This window comes from Pinus tabuliformis, chromosome 9 (genome assembly GCF_031772625.1).
Source record: "Pinus tabuliformis cultivar Carrire ecotype Pingquan chromosome 9, CPIR1, whole genome shotgun sequence".
Taxonomy (NCBI): Eukaryota; Viridiplantae; Streptophyta; class Pinopsida; order Pinales; family Pinaceae; genus Pinus; species Pinus tabuliformis.
The window spans coordinates 555,079,298-555,091,070 of record NC_142307.1 but is presented as its reverse complement, the minus strand read 5'-3'; positions in this window follow the sequence as shown (position 1 = coordinate 555,091,070).

Sequence of the window (11,773 nt, the reverse complement as noted above, 5' to 3'; positions counted from 1 at the left end):
CCATGGTTTTCCTTTTTCTTTCGCATTTGGTCATAACTAGATTTGTGGTCCAACTTTGTGAAGTATCTTGTCTGCTCAAATTGGTTCAATAAGTCATTAGTGTTTTTTAAAGGATAAATTTCCTGATGGTTGTATTTTTGAAATGTTGGTGGAGTATAACACTATTACAATATAGTGTTTTTACATCAAAACTTTGTGTTATAAATGCATTAGACATCTCAACTTACAATAGAGTGTTTTTAGATCATAACTTTGTGTTATAAATGAATTATAAATCTCAACTTATGAATTTTTCTTAGCATTTGATAAATAGTTGTTGCTTTTGTCTCATTTTTTCCGCTTTGTGTTATAAATTTGTTGCAGAACTCAATTTATGTATTTTTTTCCTAAGCATTTGACAAATAGCTTTGGCGTTTGTTTCTTTTTTTCAAAATTGGAGAATGCAAAACAATTAAACAATGCAAAACAAAACAATATGTGCAAATGTATTTTCCATTTTTCCTCTTATGTCAACTTTGCGTTCTATCTATATCACTTGCATCTTATCACACACACACACACACAATATTATAAAACATGAGATGCACAAATATATGTTCCCATATCATATTGTGTTTCTATATTTCTTATATATTTTTAGGGGTGATGCGTGATTCCATATGTGCCCAATGTGGAGTGGATACATGTTCCTTTTAAAATAAATATAAAATATTTTCTAAAGAAAATGTAATATTGACTATAGTTAAACATAAAAATGAATATGCATGTTTAGTTAGTTTTAATTAAAAGTATTATAGAATATCAATAATCTCACTATGGTCACCAGAAAATGATATTACAATCCAATGTGGTAAAAATATTTCACTCACTCACTCTTAGTAATAAATAAAATATTTTGATGTTCACATGATGTGGTATAATTTCATATCAAATTTAAAAATAAATAAATTAATTAGAATTAAAAAATAGTGTGAGTAAGATGTTTAAACCTTATACTTTTAAAAACAAATTGAACACAAGATTTAAATAAACTATTTGAAGCTCTATGTTAAACTAATTTATGCCAATATCAACTTTGTGTGTGTGTGTATATATATATATATATATATATATATATATCTTAATGTTGTATATAATAAAATATTCTATGTAGAAAGAAAAAAGGTAACTTAATTTTAAAACATAAGAAATATCAGATACATCACAAAAAGAAGAATCTACTAAACCAAGAAAAAATTTAGGCTAATTCTAGTTGACCTAGAAAGCCCAAAAATGTGCAAATTACCAAGAAAATATTGCTCCTACTATCGCTACTAGAGAAGAAATTGAAATTCTGACCCCAATAATGCCCGGATAGACCTAAGATTGTAGCCACAGACTCCTCTCTTATAAGCGAGTGAAAACCAGAAAATGAAATGTTTGGCTTAACTCCAAGCCAAAATCAAACCCACAACACTAACTAGCAATACCCCTAGCAATACCCCCTCCTAGAAGAATGTACGATTTTGGCCCGAACATTGCCTGGAAAATTCTATAAAATTAGATATATTTTCTTCACACCCAAACCAACAAAACCCATAAATCATTTGGGCTAATTCCAAGTGGCCCATAATGCCCAAAATAGAGTGAATCTCCTAGCTACACAATTTTACACCCAATCAAATAGAAATTGATGAGAAATGATAAAAGAATATGTTCTCCAACCCTTGCACATGCTCTATAAGAGAAAATTCTACCCAACTAAAAGATACATGAACATTTCTGAAAAATGGTGCCAAACTCCTCCTCTAACCAATAGAAATTCTCGTGCAAATACAAAAAACTTGCAAATGATGCTCCAAATAACCTCTAGAGTCCAAATAACCTCTAGAGTTTGTCTTCTACACCCAGAAATAATGAATTTCTAAGTGAATATTATGCAATAAACTCTCAAATTCTTTCTTAGGGTGAGACTCAAAGTTCACCTAAGGTAGAGGTGGAAGAAATTTTAGCTTGGAAATTCTTTGTGCTAAACAACACTGGTTGACTTGGCTAAGTAGCTCAAGCAAACTCTTCATATTAGAAATGAAATCTCAAAAATAGAATGATCAAAATGAGGTTCTAGCCTTCCTTTTATTGTTGTTTTCCCTTCCTTATACCATAGTTTGATTTCTCTCACACTATATTTTGATACCATGGTTTGATTCTTCTCGTGATTCAATTTCCTTTTCGTTATCCTCCATAACAATTTATGTTCACTTTAATTTTTTTCCTTTTTCTAATTCTCAACAATTGTCTTTTCTCCAAAATTTATTTAGTACATGCACAACTTATTTTTCATAATTCTATTTATCTAAAAATACTTATTATTTGCCAAAATTGTAAAATTGAAATTTGAAAATTATAAATTAAAATGAATCAAACTAATTTATTAAAAACACAAAATTAAAAATACTTATTATTTACCAAAATTGTAAAATTGAAATTTGAAAATTATAAATTAAAATGAATCTAAACTAATTTATTAAAAACACAAAATTAAACATTGTGATGCTGTATAATTTTTTTTTAAATTTATGTTATAATTTTTTCCTTTGAGATTTAATTTATGTAACTTGGTGATTAACAGAGATTACAACCGACATCTTGAAATAAAGACAGCAGCATGTGATTTACAGTGTGCAACGTACTCGTGACACTTTCACAAATATAATAATATGCAATTAAGAAGCACCTGCGAAAAGGGTGATACAGAGCTATGGCTAAAAACGGATATAGCATTTATTGAGATATATAGCTCAAACTAAAACAACGGAAGAAGTCAAATCACGTGACTTAAGACAGAGTACGGGGGAATCCATGATTATTTTAAAAACGACAATGAGAGCCATGATCATCAGCGTCACCATTTGAAAGCAGCGGGTTGCTCGTAATTTCTTGATCCGACAAGGAGGCTGCATAGGAAGGGAATGATGCCCGTATACCCTTCCACTATTCCCACCACACTTATTTTAACTTCAACTGCCCAACTTAATCTATTCATATTCATAGTCATCCCACTGATAGACTGGCCGGACGGAATAGTATTAGATGAAACCTTTGAAATATATATATGAAAAACATAATGTTGTCGCAATAAAAAAAATAAGTGTTCAATATTATAAATACAAATTAAATGGAAATCAAATTTGACAATATTTTCTTAATTAAATTAAAAAATAACTATGGTTCGAAAACCAACATCGTTATTGATATAAATATTTTAAAATGGAAAAAAATATTTAGGAGAAATATTACGGGAGCAATATCATACATTGAACATATAATAGGGGTAAAGGGTTTTTATATGGATAGGTATAAAAAAATGGAACTCAAAGTTAATGAAAAAATATACAGGGGTATAAAAAATATTAATGAAAAGATAGATACTTACAATATCTAGTGAAAGTATAAGTTTTTTAAATAAAGAAGGTGTATAGGGTTCGTATTGGTAAGGGATTACATAAGAAATTTTTAGAGTTATTTTCTAATATGTAGTCAAATTAAGGGTATTTTTTAGTATTTTTTACTCAAAAATTCATTGAGTAAAACCCCATATATATATATATATATATATATGTATGTCCATGAATGACAACATGAGGAATTGCATGTTTGAAGTATAAAGTAGTAATTATAACAAGTAAAATATATTTCAAAACTAAAAGAAATGTCTAACGGATATGTAATTATGTTAAATGTCCTCCCCACGCATTTTTCTTATTTATTGGTTTTTTATTAAAATAAATATGTAATAAGGGTTACATGGTAGCCAATACTTGCAACTTAGCTTAAATATAGCTTAATTAAACTAAAAAAACAATAAAAGCATAAAGATTTCATCACAAAAATAAAACAATTAATAAAATTTTATATTGTTGAATCTCATCACAAAAAATTAAGAAATACAATTAACTAATATTATTTATATTAACATACATACATTTTAATATATATTTGTGTGTTATATATATAATTAAATTTATTAAAATATGTTTTTAATATAATAATAAATAGTCTTAAATTTAAAATATGAAAAAAAAAACTATAATTTATGAAAATGAAAATAATAAAAAAATTAAATGAAAAGGAAATAAGACGAAAAAAAAATTAAAACTAAAATGAAAATTACTAAATAATTTATAATAAAATCTCCACTAATTACTTTACAAATAATAAAAAAATTAATAAAAATTAAATTCTTAATATTAAATTATAAATAAGCAACATAATTTTTTATCAATACCAAGTAATAAAAAAAAAAAGAGGAAGAAGAGAAGTATAATCCCATATAATAATGAAAATCCATTTTTTCTTTTGTCTATTCGTCTTCTAGCCACTAACAAATCCCTTTTTCTCGTTTGTCTTAGAGGTCCCTTTCTTCTTTATAAAACCCTTTTATAATTAGAATTTATTTAATTATTGCGTCGGTTCCACGCTTACTCCATAAGTCGTCGAGGATCCCGTTGATTTGTGCTTACCAAATGCGCACACCGGTTGTTTGGGCCCGGCCGGCCGACGACTGCACATACTCAAGTCCGAAGTTGGATTTCAGATGTTATTCGGTTTCAGATCCTTGCCTGCCACTCAATTCTTTGCCCCGACTTGCAGATTCGCGAATATCTTTTCTTTTAGTTTAATCAATGTATTTCAGTGGCAAACGTTTTTCATGTTCAATTAAATCATATAAAATGTATAACAGCGATTGCTCACCAATCCAAGTGTTCTGGGGATTAACGCTTCATCGAATCAAACCAGTGCTTCAATCCAAATAAACAGAAGTCAACACATTCAACAGGGCGAGTCCAGGGATTAGCTATTCAAGCAAAGTTATATAGAGACACCTCATTCAAAATCGAAATCAAAACAGCACGCTACAGTAAGAAACAACGCAAAGAATATCAACACAGTAAAAAGACTTCTATTCTCACACACCATTCTTCTTCTCCTTCTTCCACACCATGAGGTAAAATTGTAATTTAAAAAACAATTTGTATATTTGCATAAGAGATATGTAATTATGTTAATATTAATTTGATGTATAATATTTGAAAATATACTTTAACATAATTTTTTAATAAAATATTTATATAAATAAATAATATATTTAGATGGTTTTGTTTAAGGATGTTATAAATTTATTTGAGTGATTAAAAATAATTTGAATTTGGTTTATTATTATTTAAAAAATTTTAAAGCAAGGGTGTGGCAATGGTTTCAACATCGTCAAAAACCCATGAGCATCCAAAATCTTGAAATTTTACAACTCTAGATTAGATTTACAAAATCTTTTGATTTTGCTTTATTTTATCAAATTTTTTATAGAATTTCAATGACTTTTCAAACAAATTTAAAAATTAGTTAAACTACCATTTTTGCTATTTAATTTAAAATTAATATATAAATATTAACAGTTAAAATATATTTTAAAATAAATTTTAAATAAAATATTTTAATTTTTAGACCGCAGTCTAACCTCTTAAGAGATGGCTCAAAGGATAGACGCGCATTTCAATCTCGAATTCAAGAAGATTTAGAAGGGTCTCTTCCACTGCGTCTAGCACGCTGAAAAACACCACTTCTACCGTGTCTGGTACCCAAACAAACACCAAGTGGCCCAGCTCATGGACAAGATCGTTTCTTTAATTCAAATCCTCGACCTCGCCCTTGCTCGGGCACTACTTTCAAGTGTTTCTCTTAACCATGGTATGCGAATTGAGTGGAATTGTTGATATGTTCTTAGACAAATTCAATTTCATTCACGTAAAGATTGTGCTGAGCACAATTCGAGTTTTAAAGTAAGTTGTATTTTGTTTACTAGTATAATCATATTTACCAAGGTAAATATAAGGTAAACATGATTGATAGCCTTATATCAAGTATATATATCAATTATATTTTCTGATGTGGTTGATATATTAATAATTATTATAAATATTTAGGATTATTAATAACGATATAAATAACTATATAGGATTATTAATAACTATATAAATATTAACAACCAAATTATTTATATATATTACTGTATAAATATTATATTACTATTATAATAATTATATAAACTCTTAATATATATTAATTAATAATAAAAATAGCTCATAATAATATTAGATTATTTTTATATTATTTAAATAACCTAATAATAATAATACTAATAATATTTGATTATAATATTATAATAATATTATATTATTATAAGAATATACAAATATAATTATTATTATAATAATAATATAGTCAATATTATTAATTATTAATTAGAAATAGAAAAGCCTTTATTCGGGATAGAAACCAAAAAGATAGTACTAAATAGCAATTCAACATGCTCCAAATTCTTTCTTGAAATTGTTGGGGTTTTCCATTGAACAGAGGCCCCAAGCTAAGCTGGATCTCAAATGATGTTGATATTATTTTTTTTATTAAAACTTGGAAGCACGAAGAATCTAAGGTCCTTAACATAGATAGCTTTACGCTATGGTGTACCTGGAACAAGCGATCCTCCCATATAGGCATTGGGGGAATAGCTTGTTACATTAAGAAGAACATCTCCCCTCATGCTAGGATTTATAAAAATGACCCTTACAACCAATATAGTTGGATAGAGATCACTGATATTAATAATAAAAAAACCTACATAGCAACATGTTATTTTCCCCCATCAATTCTAACTTCTATAAGAAGAAGAACCTAGATAAAAATAGTCCTTACAATGGTTCAGAGAATGATATTTCTAGCCTAAGGAATCAAGGTAATATCCTTCTAATAGGTGACTTTAATGCTCGAACTTCAAGCAAGCATGCTATTATTCTAAGCAATCATTCCAACCCTAATCTTCTTTCATTAGACAAAAACCCTACTCTGGCTAGTAAGTATAAAAGGAGCTTTGAAGACCTCCGGGAGAATTTGTTTGGGTTAGAGCTAGTCAAGCTCTGTAGTGCTCAGGATCTCATAATTTGCAATGGTCTAAAGAAGTGGCCCAATTCTAGCCAGATGACTTGCATCCATGGGCTTGGTAGTAGCGTGGTAGACTATGTTATTTCTGATCTCCCTTTATACAACGAAATAATAAATTTTGACATCTTAAACGACCATGAGCCTCACTCTGATCATAGGCCTTTACTTATAACTCTCAATTTTGTCATGCATAGAGATCCCATAGAAAATAATCGTTATAGCCAAAAGAACTCAATTTTTGATAAAAATAAAAACGATCTCTTTCTAAATAAATTAAAAACTAATTTGCTTCCTTTATTTAGTATAGACAACATAGAATACCTCTATCATAATTTTACTACAACCTTCTCATATTCTATAAACAAGTTCTCAATTGAAGTTTCAAATAATAAAAGAAATAACAAAACCAACCCATGGTATGACAAAGATTGTAAAAATGCGAGGAGAGAAATTAAGGAAGTTGTTGATGAATCTCTTAAAATGGAAAAGATAAAAATATACAAAGCCCTAACTAAAAGGAAAAAGAGGCAGTACATTCGTAAAAGACAAGAGAATCTCTTACACCTCTCTAAGGTAGATCCTAAGAAACTTTGGAGGTAGATTCTGACTAGGAAAACTAAAGATAATAATAAAATTGCTTTACACGATTGGAATTCCTATCTTAAAAAGCTTTATGAATCTCCAAATGTCATGGATAACTTTGAAACCCTGCCCACAACGAAAGAAGTTTTCTCCCTAGAAGACATTGATTTTGGGGTTAAACACCTGGCTAATGGGAAAGCTAATGACATTAAAGGTTATCAGGGAGAAATCTTAAAGATTGGAGGCCCTGTCCTCGTCCCCCACATCCACAATCTTTTCAATCAAGTAGTCAAGAAAGGGTTCCCTAAGCTATGGACTAAGAGCCTCATTATCCCTATTTTTAAAAGTGGGGATACAAATAACCCCTCTAATTATCGGACAATTATGATCAACCCTCTCTTAGCCAAGTTATATGGTAGTATTTTGGAAAAGAAGTTGAGCGTATGGCTTGAAAGTGAAGGTAAGTCGGCTGAAGGCAAAGTGGGTTTTAGAAGACATCACTCAACAACATACAACCTCATTATGCTTAGGATCATTGTGGAGGAATGTTGTAATGATAAATCCAATCTCTTTTGTTGCTTTGTGGACTTTAGAAAGGCTTTCGATACGGTTCCTAGAAACAACCTTTGGAATAGTTTAAAAGAGCTAAAGGTCCCTTTCGAGTTGAGAGCTGCCACTATAAGGTTATACGAGAATGTAATTGCCAAGTTAAAGAGCAATGAGGGGTGGTCGAAAGATATTAAGTGTAATGTCGGAGTTAAACAAGGTTACCCCCTCTCCCCTACCATATTTGGCATTTACATTGACAAGCTCGAAGGTTATTTAGAGGAAGTAGGATGTGTTGGCACATCTTAGCTGGGATAGTCATCATCCTTCTTCTCTATGCTGAGGATATTGTTTTCCTCGCAAGGTGTCCATCTGATCTTGATAAGCAACATAGGCTTCTTAAGGATTTCTACTCTACCATGGATATGACTGTTAACACTGACAAAACAAAGGTTATGATTATCAAATCCAAGAAGGACACCAACACTAATTTTATGTATGACAATAAAAACTTGGAGGAAGTGTATTCTTACAAGTACCTAGGAATTGATATTCATCACAAACTCAACTGGAACTATAACATTGAGAAGCAGATTAATGGGGGGTGGAAAGCTTACTTTGGTCTTGAAAATAATTGTAAAACAACAAACCTCGTAATGTGAGATAAAAAGAAGTTCCTCTTTGAAACTTTAGTCACTCCTGTTATCTTATATGGATGTGAGGTATGGGGTTGCAGCATCTCTTGAGAATCCCAGAGAAATTTTGAGCAAATCCAGAAGCACTTTATAACGTATAACCTGAAAATTAAAAGCAATACACCCTATCCTATTTTCCTTATAGAAGTAGGTCTTTCCCCTATTGAGAGCCTAGCTATGACTAGGCTTTTGTTGTACAAGCACAAGCTCAATAACATAGGAGATCACAGACTTCCTAAGCTAGCTTTAAATTCCAGCCAAAACCACCTAAGGTTGAAACGGAGGTGCTACAGAGACACGAGGACCTGGTTAAACCATTGGGAGATCAACGAGAATGATGCATTACAAAACATTAATAATATTAAAAATATTGTTACTTCTAAGTTCAAAGAAAAAATGTGGTGTGAGAAAGATTTAGCAACTAAAAGAAAATTAAATTATTATAAGAAGGTCATCAACCCCACCTTATAAGATGAAAAGTATCTCTCTGTTTTAACTAGCTCAAAGAGGAAAATTAATATAGCAAAGATTAGAGCGAACTCTCATGAGCTCCATAGTGAAACTGGTAGTTGGGCAGTTCCTAAAACACAATGGATGGAAATGATCTGCCATCTCTATGAGAATAGGAACATCAAGGATGAAAATCACTTCCTCTTAGAGTGCCCCGCGTGCAACCACATTAGATCTTAGTTTCATAATCTTTGTTGCAATACTCTCCCTAACCTTTTACAATGTCAAAATTATAGTGAGCTTGGGAGCCTTCTCTCCAAGCTTTATGAGCATAGGAATAAAATCTTAAATCAAACTAAATAATTTGTTTCTTTAAGTCCGATAGACCAAAGTTTGGTCTCAGTAGACATTAACGATCATCATCATCATCAATATATTATTATAATAAGAACAATAAAGACCAATTATTTATTATTTATGATAATTAATAACTATACAAATAATAGCAACTATATTCGTATATTCTTATATATTTATAATTATTGTATTAATATTATTATAATAATATAAACTCATAATAATATTAGTATTATTAATTATTATTATTATTCTTAGTCTTTAGAATTTTTAATATTTATCTTAGGGCTTATATACATAGGGTTAATTATTATCAGTATTTAGGATTATTAATAACTATATAGGATTATTAATAACTATATAAATATTAACAACCAGATTATTTATATATATCACTGTATAAATATTTTAATAATTATATAAATTCTTCATTTATATTAATTAATAATAAGAATAACTCATAATAATATTTAACTATAATATTATATTATTATTATATTATTTATTATAATAATATACAAATATAATTATTATTATAATAATAATATAATCAATACTATTATAATATTATTAGGAGTTTATATCATTATTAGAATATTATATAATAATATATAGAAATACTCTGGTTATTAATATTTATATAGTTATTAGTAACATTTGATTATAATATTATATTCTTATAATAATATACAATATTAATATTATTATTATTATAATAATAATAATATAGTTAGGAGTTTATATTATTACTATAATATTACTATAATATTTATATAATAATGTATAAAAATAATCTGGTGATTAATATTTATATAGTTGTTAATAATATTTGATTATAATATTATATTATTATAATAATATACAAATTTAATTATATTATAATAATAATATAATCAATATTATTTATATATATTATATTAATATTATAATAATTATATAAACTCCTAATATATATTAATTAATAATAAGATTGGCTCATAATAATATTAAATTATCATTATACTATTAAAATAATATAATAATATAAAATTATAAAAAAATAATAACAATTATATTGTATTATAATAATAATAATAATATCTGAATATAATATTTTAATAATATTATATTATTATTATAATAATATACAAATTTAATTATTATTATAATATATTATTATAATAATAACAATAAAGACCAATTATTTATAATAATTAATAACTATACAAATAGTAGCAACTATATTCTTATATATTTATGATTATTATATTAATATTATTATAATAATATAAACTCATATTATTATTATTATTATTATTATTATTAGATTTTAGTATTTTGAATATTTATCTTAGGGTTTGTATACATTGGGTTAATTATTATTGGTATTTAGGATTATTAATAAGTGTATAAATAATTATATAGGCTTATTAATAACTATATAAATATTAACAACCAAATAATTTATATATATTATTATACAAATATTATATTAATAATATAAACTCCTAATATATATTAATAAATAATAAAAATAGCTCATAATATTATTAAAATATCATTATATTATTAAAATAATATAATAAACCCCAAGGCATTGATATTATAAACCCCAAGGAATAATAAAACTAAGGTATCAATACGAAAACCCTAAGGGATTATGAACCCAAGGGAATAATATTATAAACTCAACATTGTTAAACCCAAATATAAACACTAGAAACACTAAAATAAACATGGTTTATTTTCTTGGTGAGTCAATCTTTGTCAAAATGTGACATTCAACCAAGGGACTAATATTATAAAACTAACATTGGTAAACTCAAATATAAATACTACAAATACTAAAATAAACATGGTTTATTTTGACGGTGAGATAATTCTTGTCACAATGCGACATTCAACCATGGTTGACGATGTTTGGCTATGATTGACAATGGTTTACCATGATTTATATTATCAACCAAATGGAATAATAAACCCAAGGGATTGATATTATAAACCCAAGGGAATAATATTAAACCCATGAGACTAATATTATAAACTTCACAACGAGTAAAGGCAAATATCTATACTACAAACACTAAAATAAACATAGTTTATTTTGATGGTGAGACAGTTCTTGGTTTTTTCTTTTAATTGAGTTATGGTTTTTGGGTATGTGGTATTGATAAGCCATGGTATCGGCC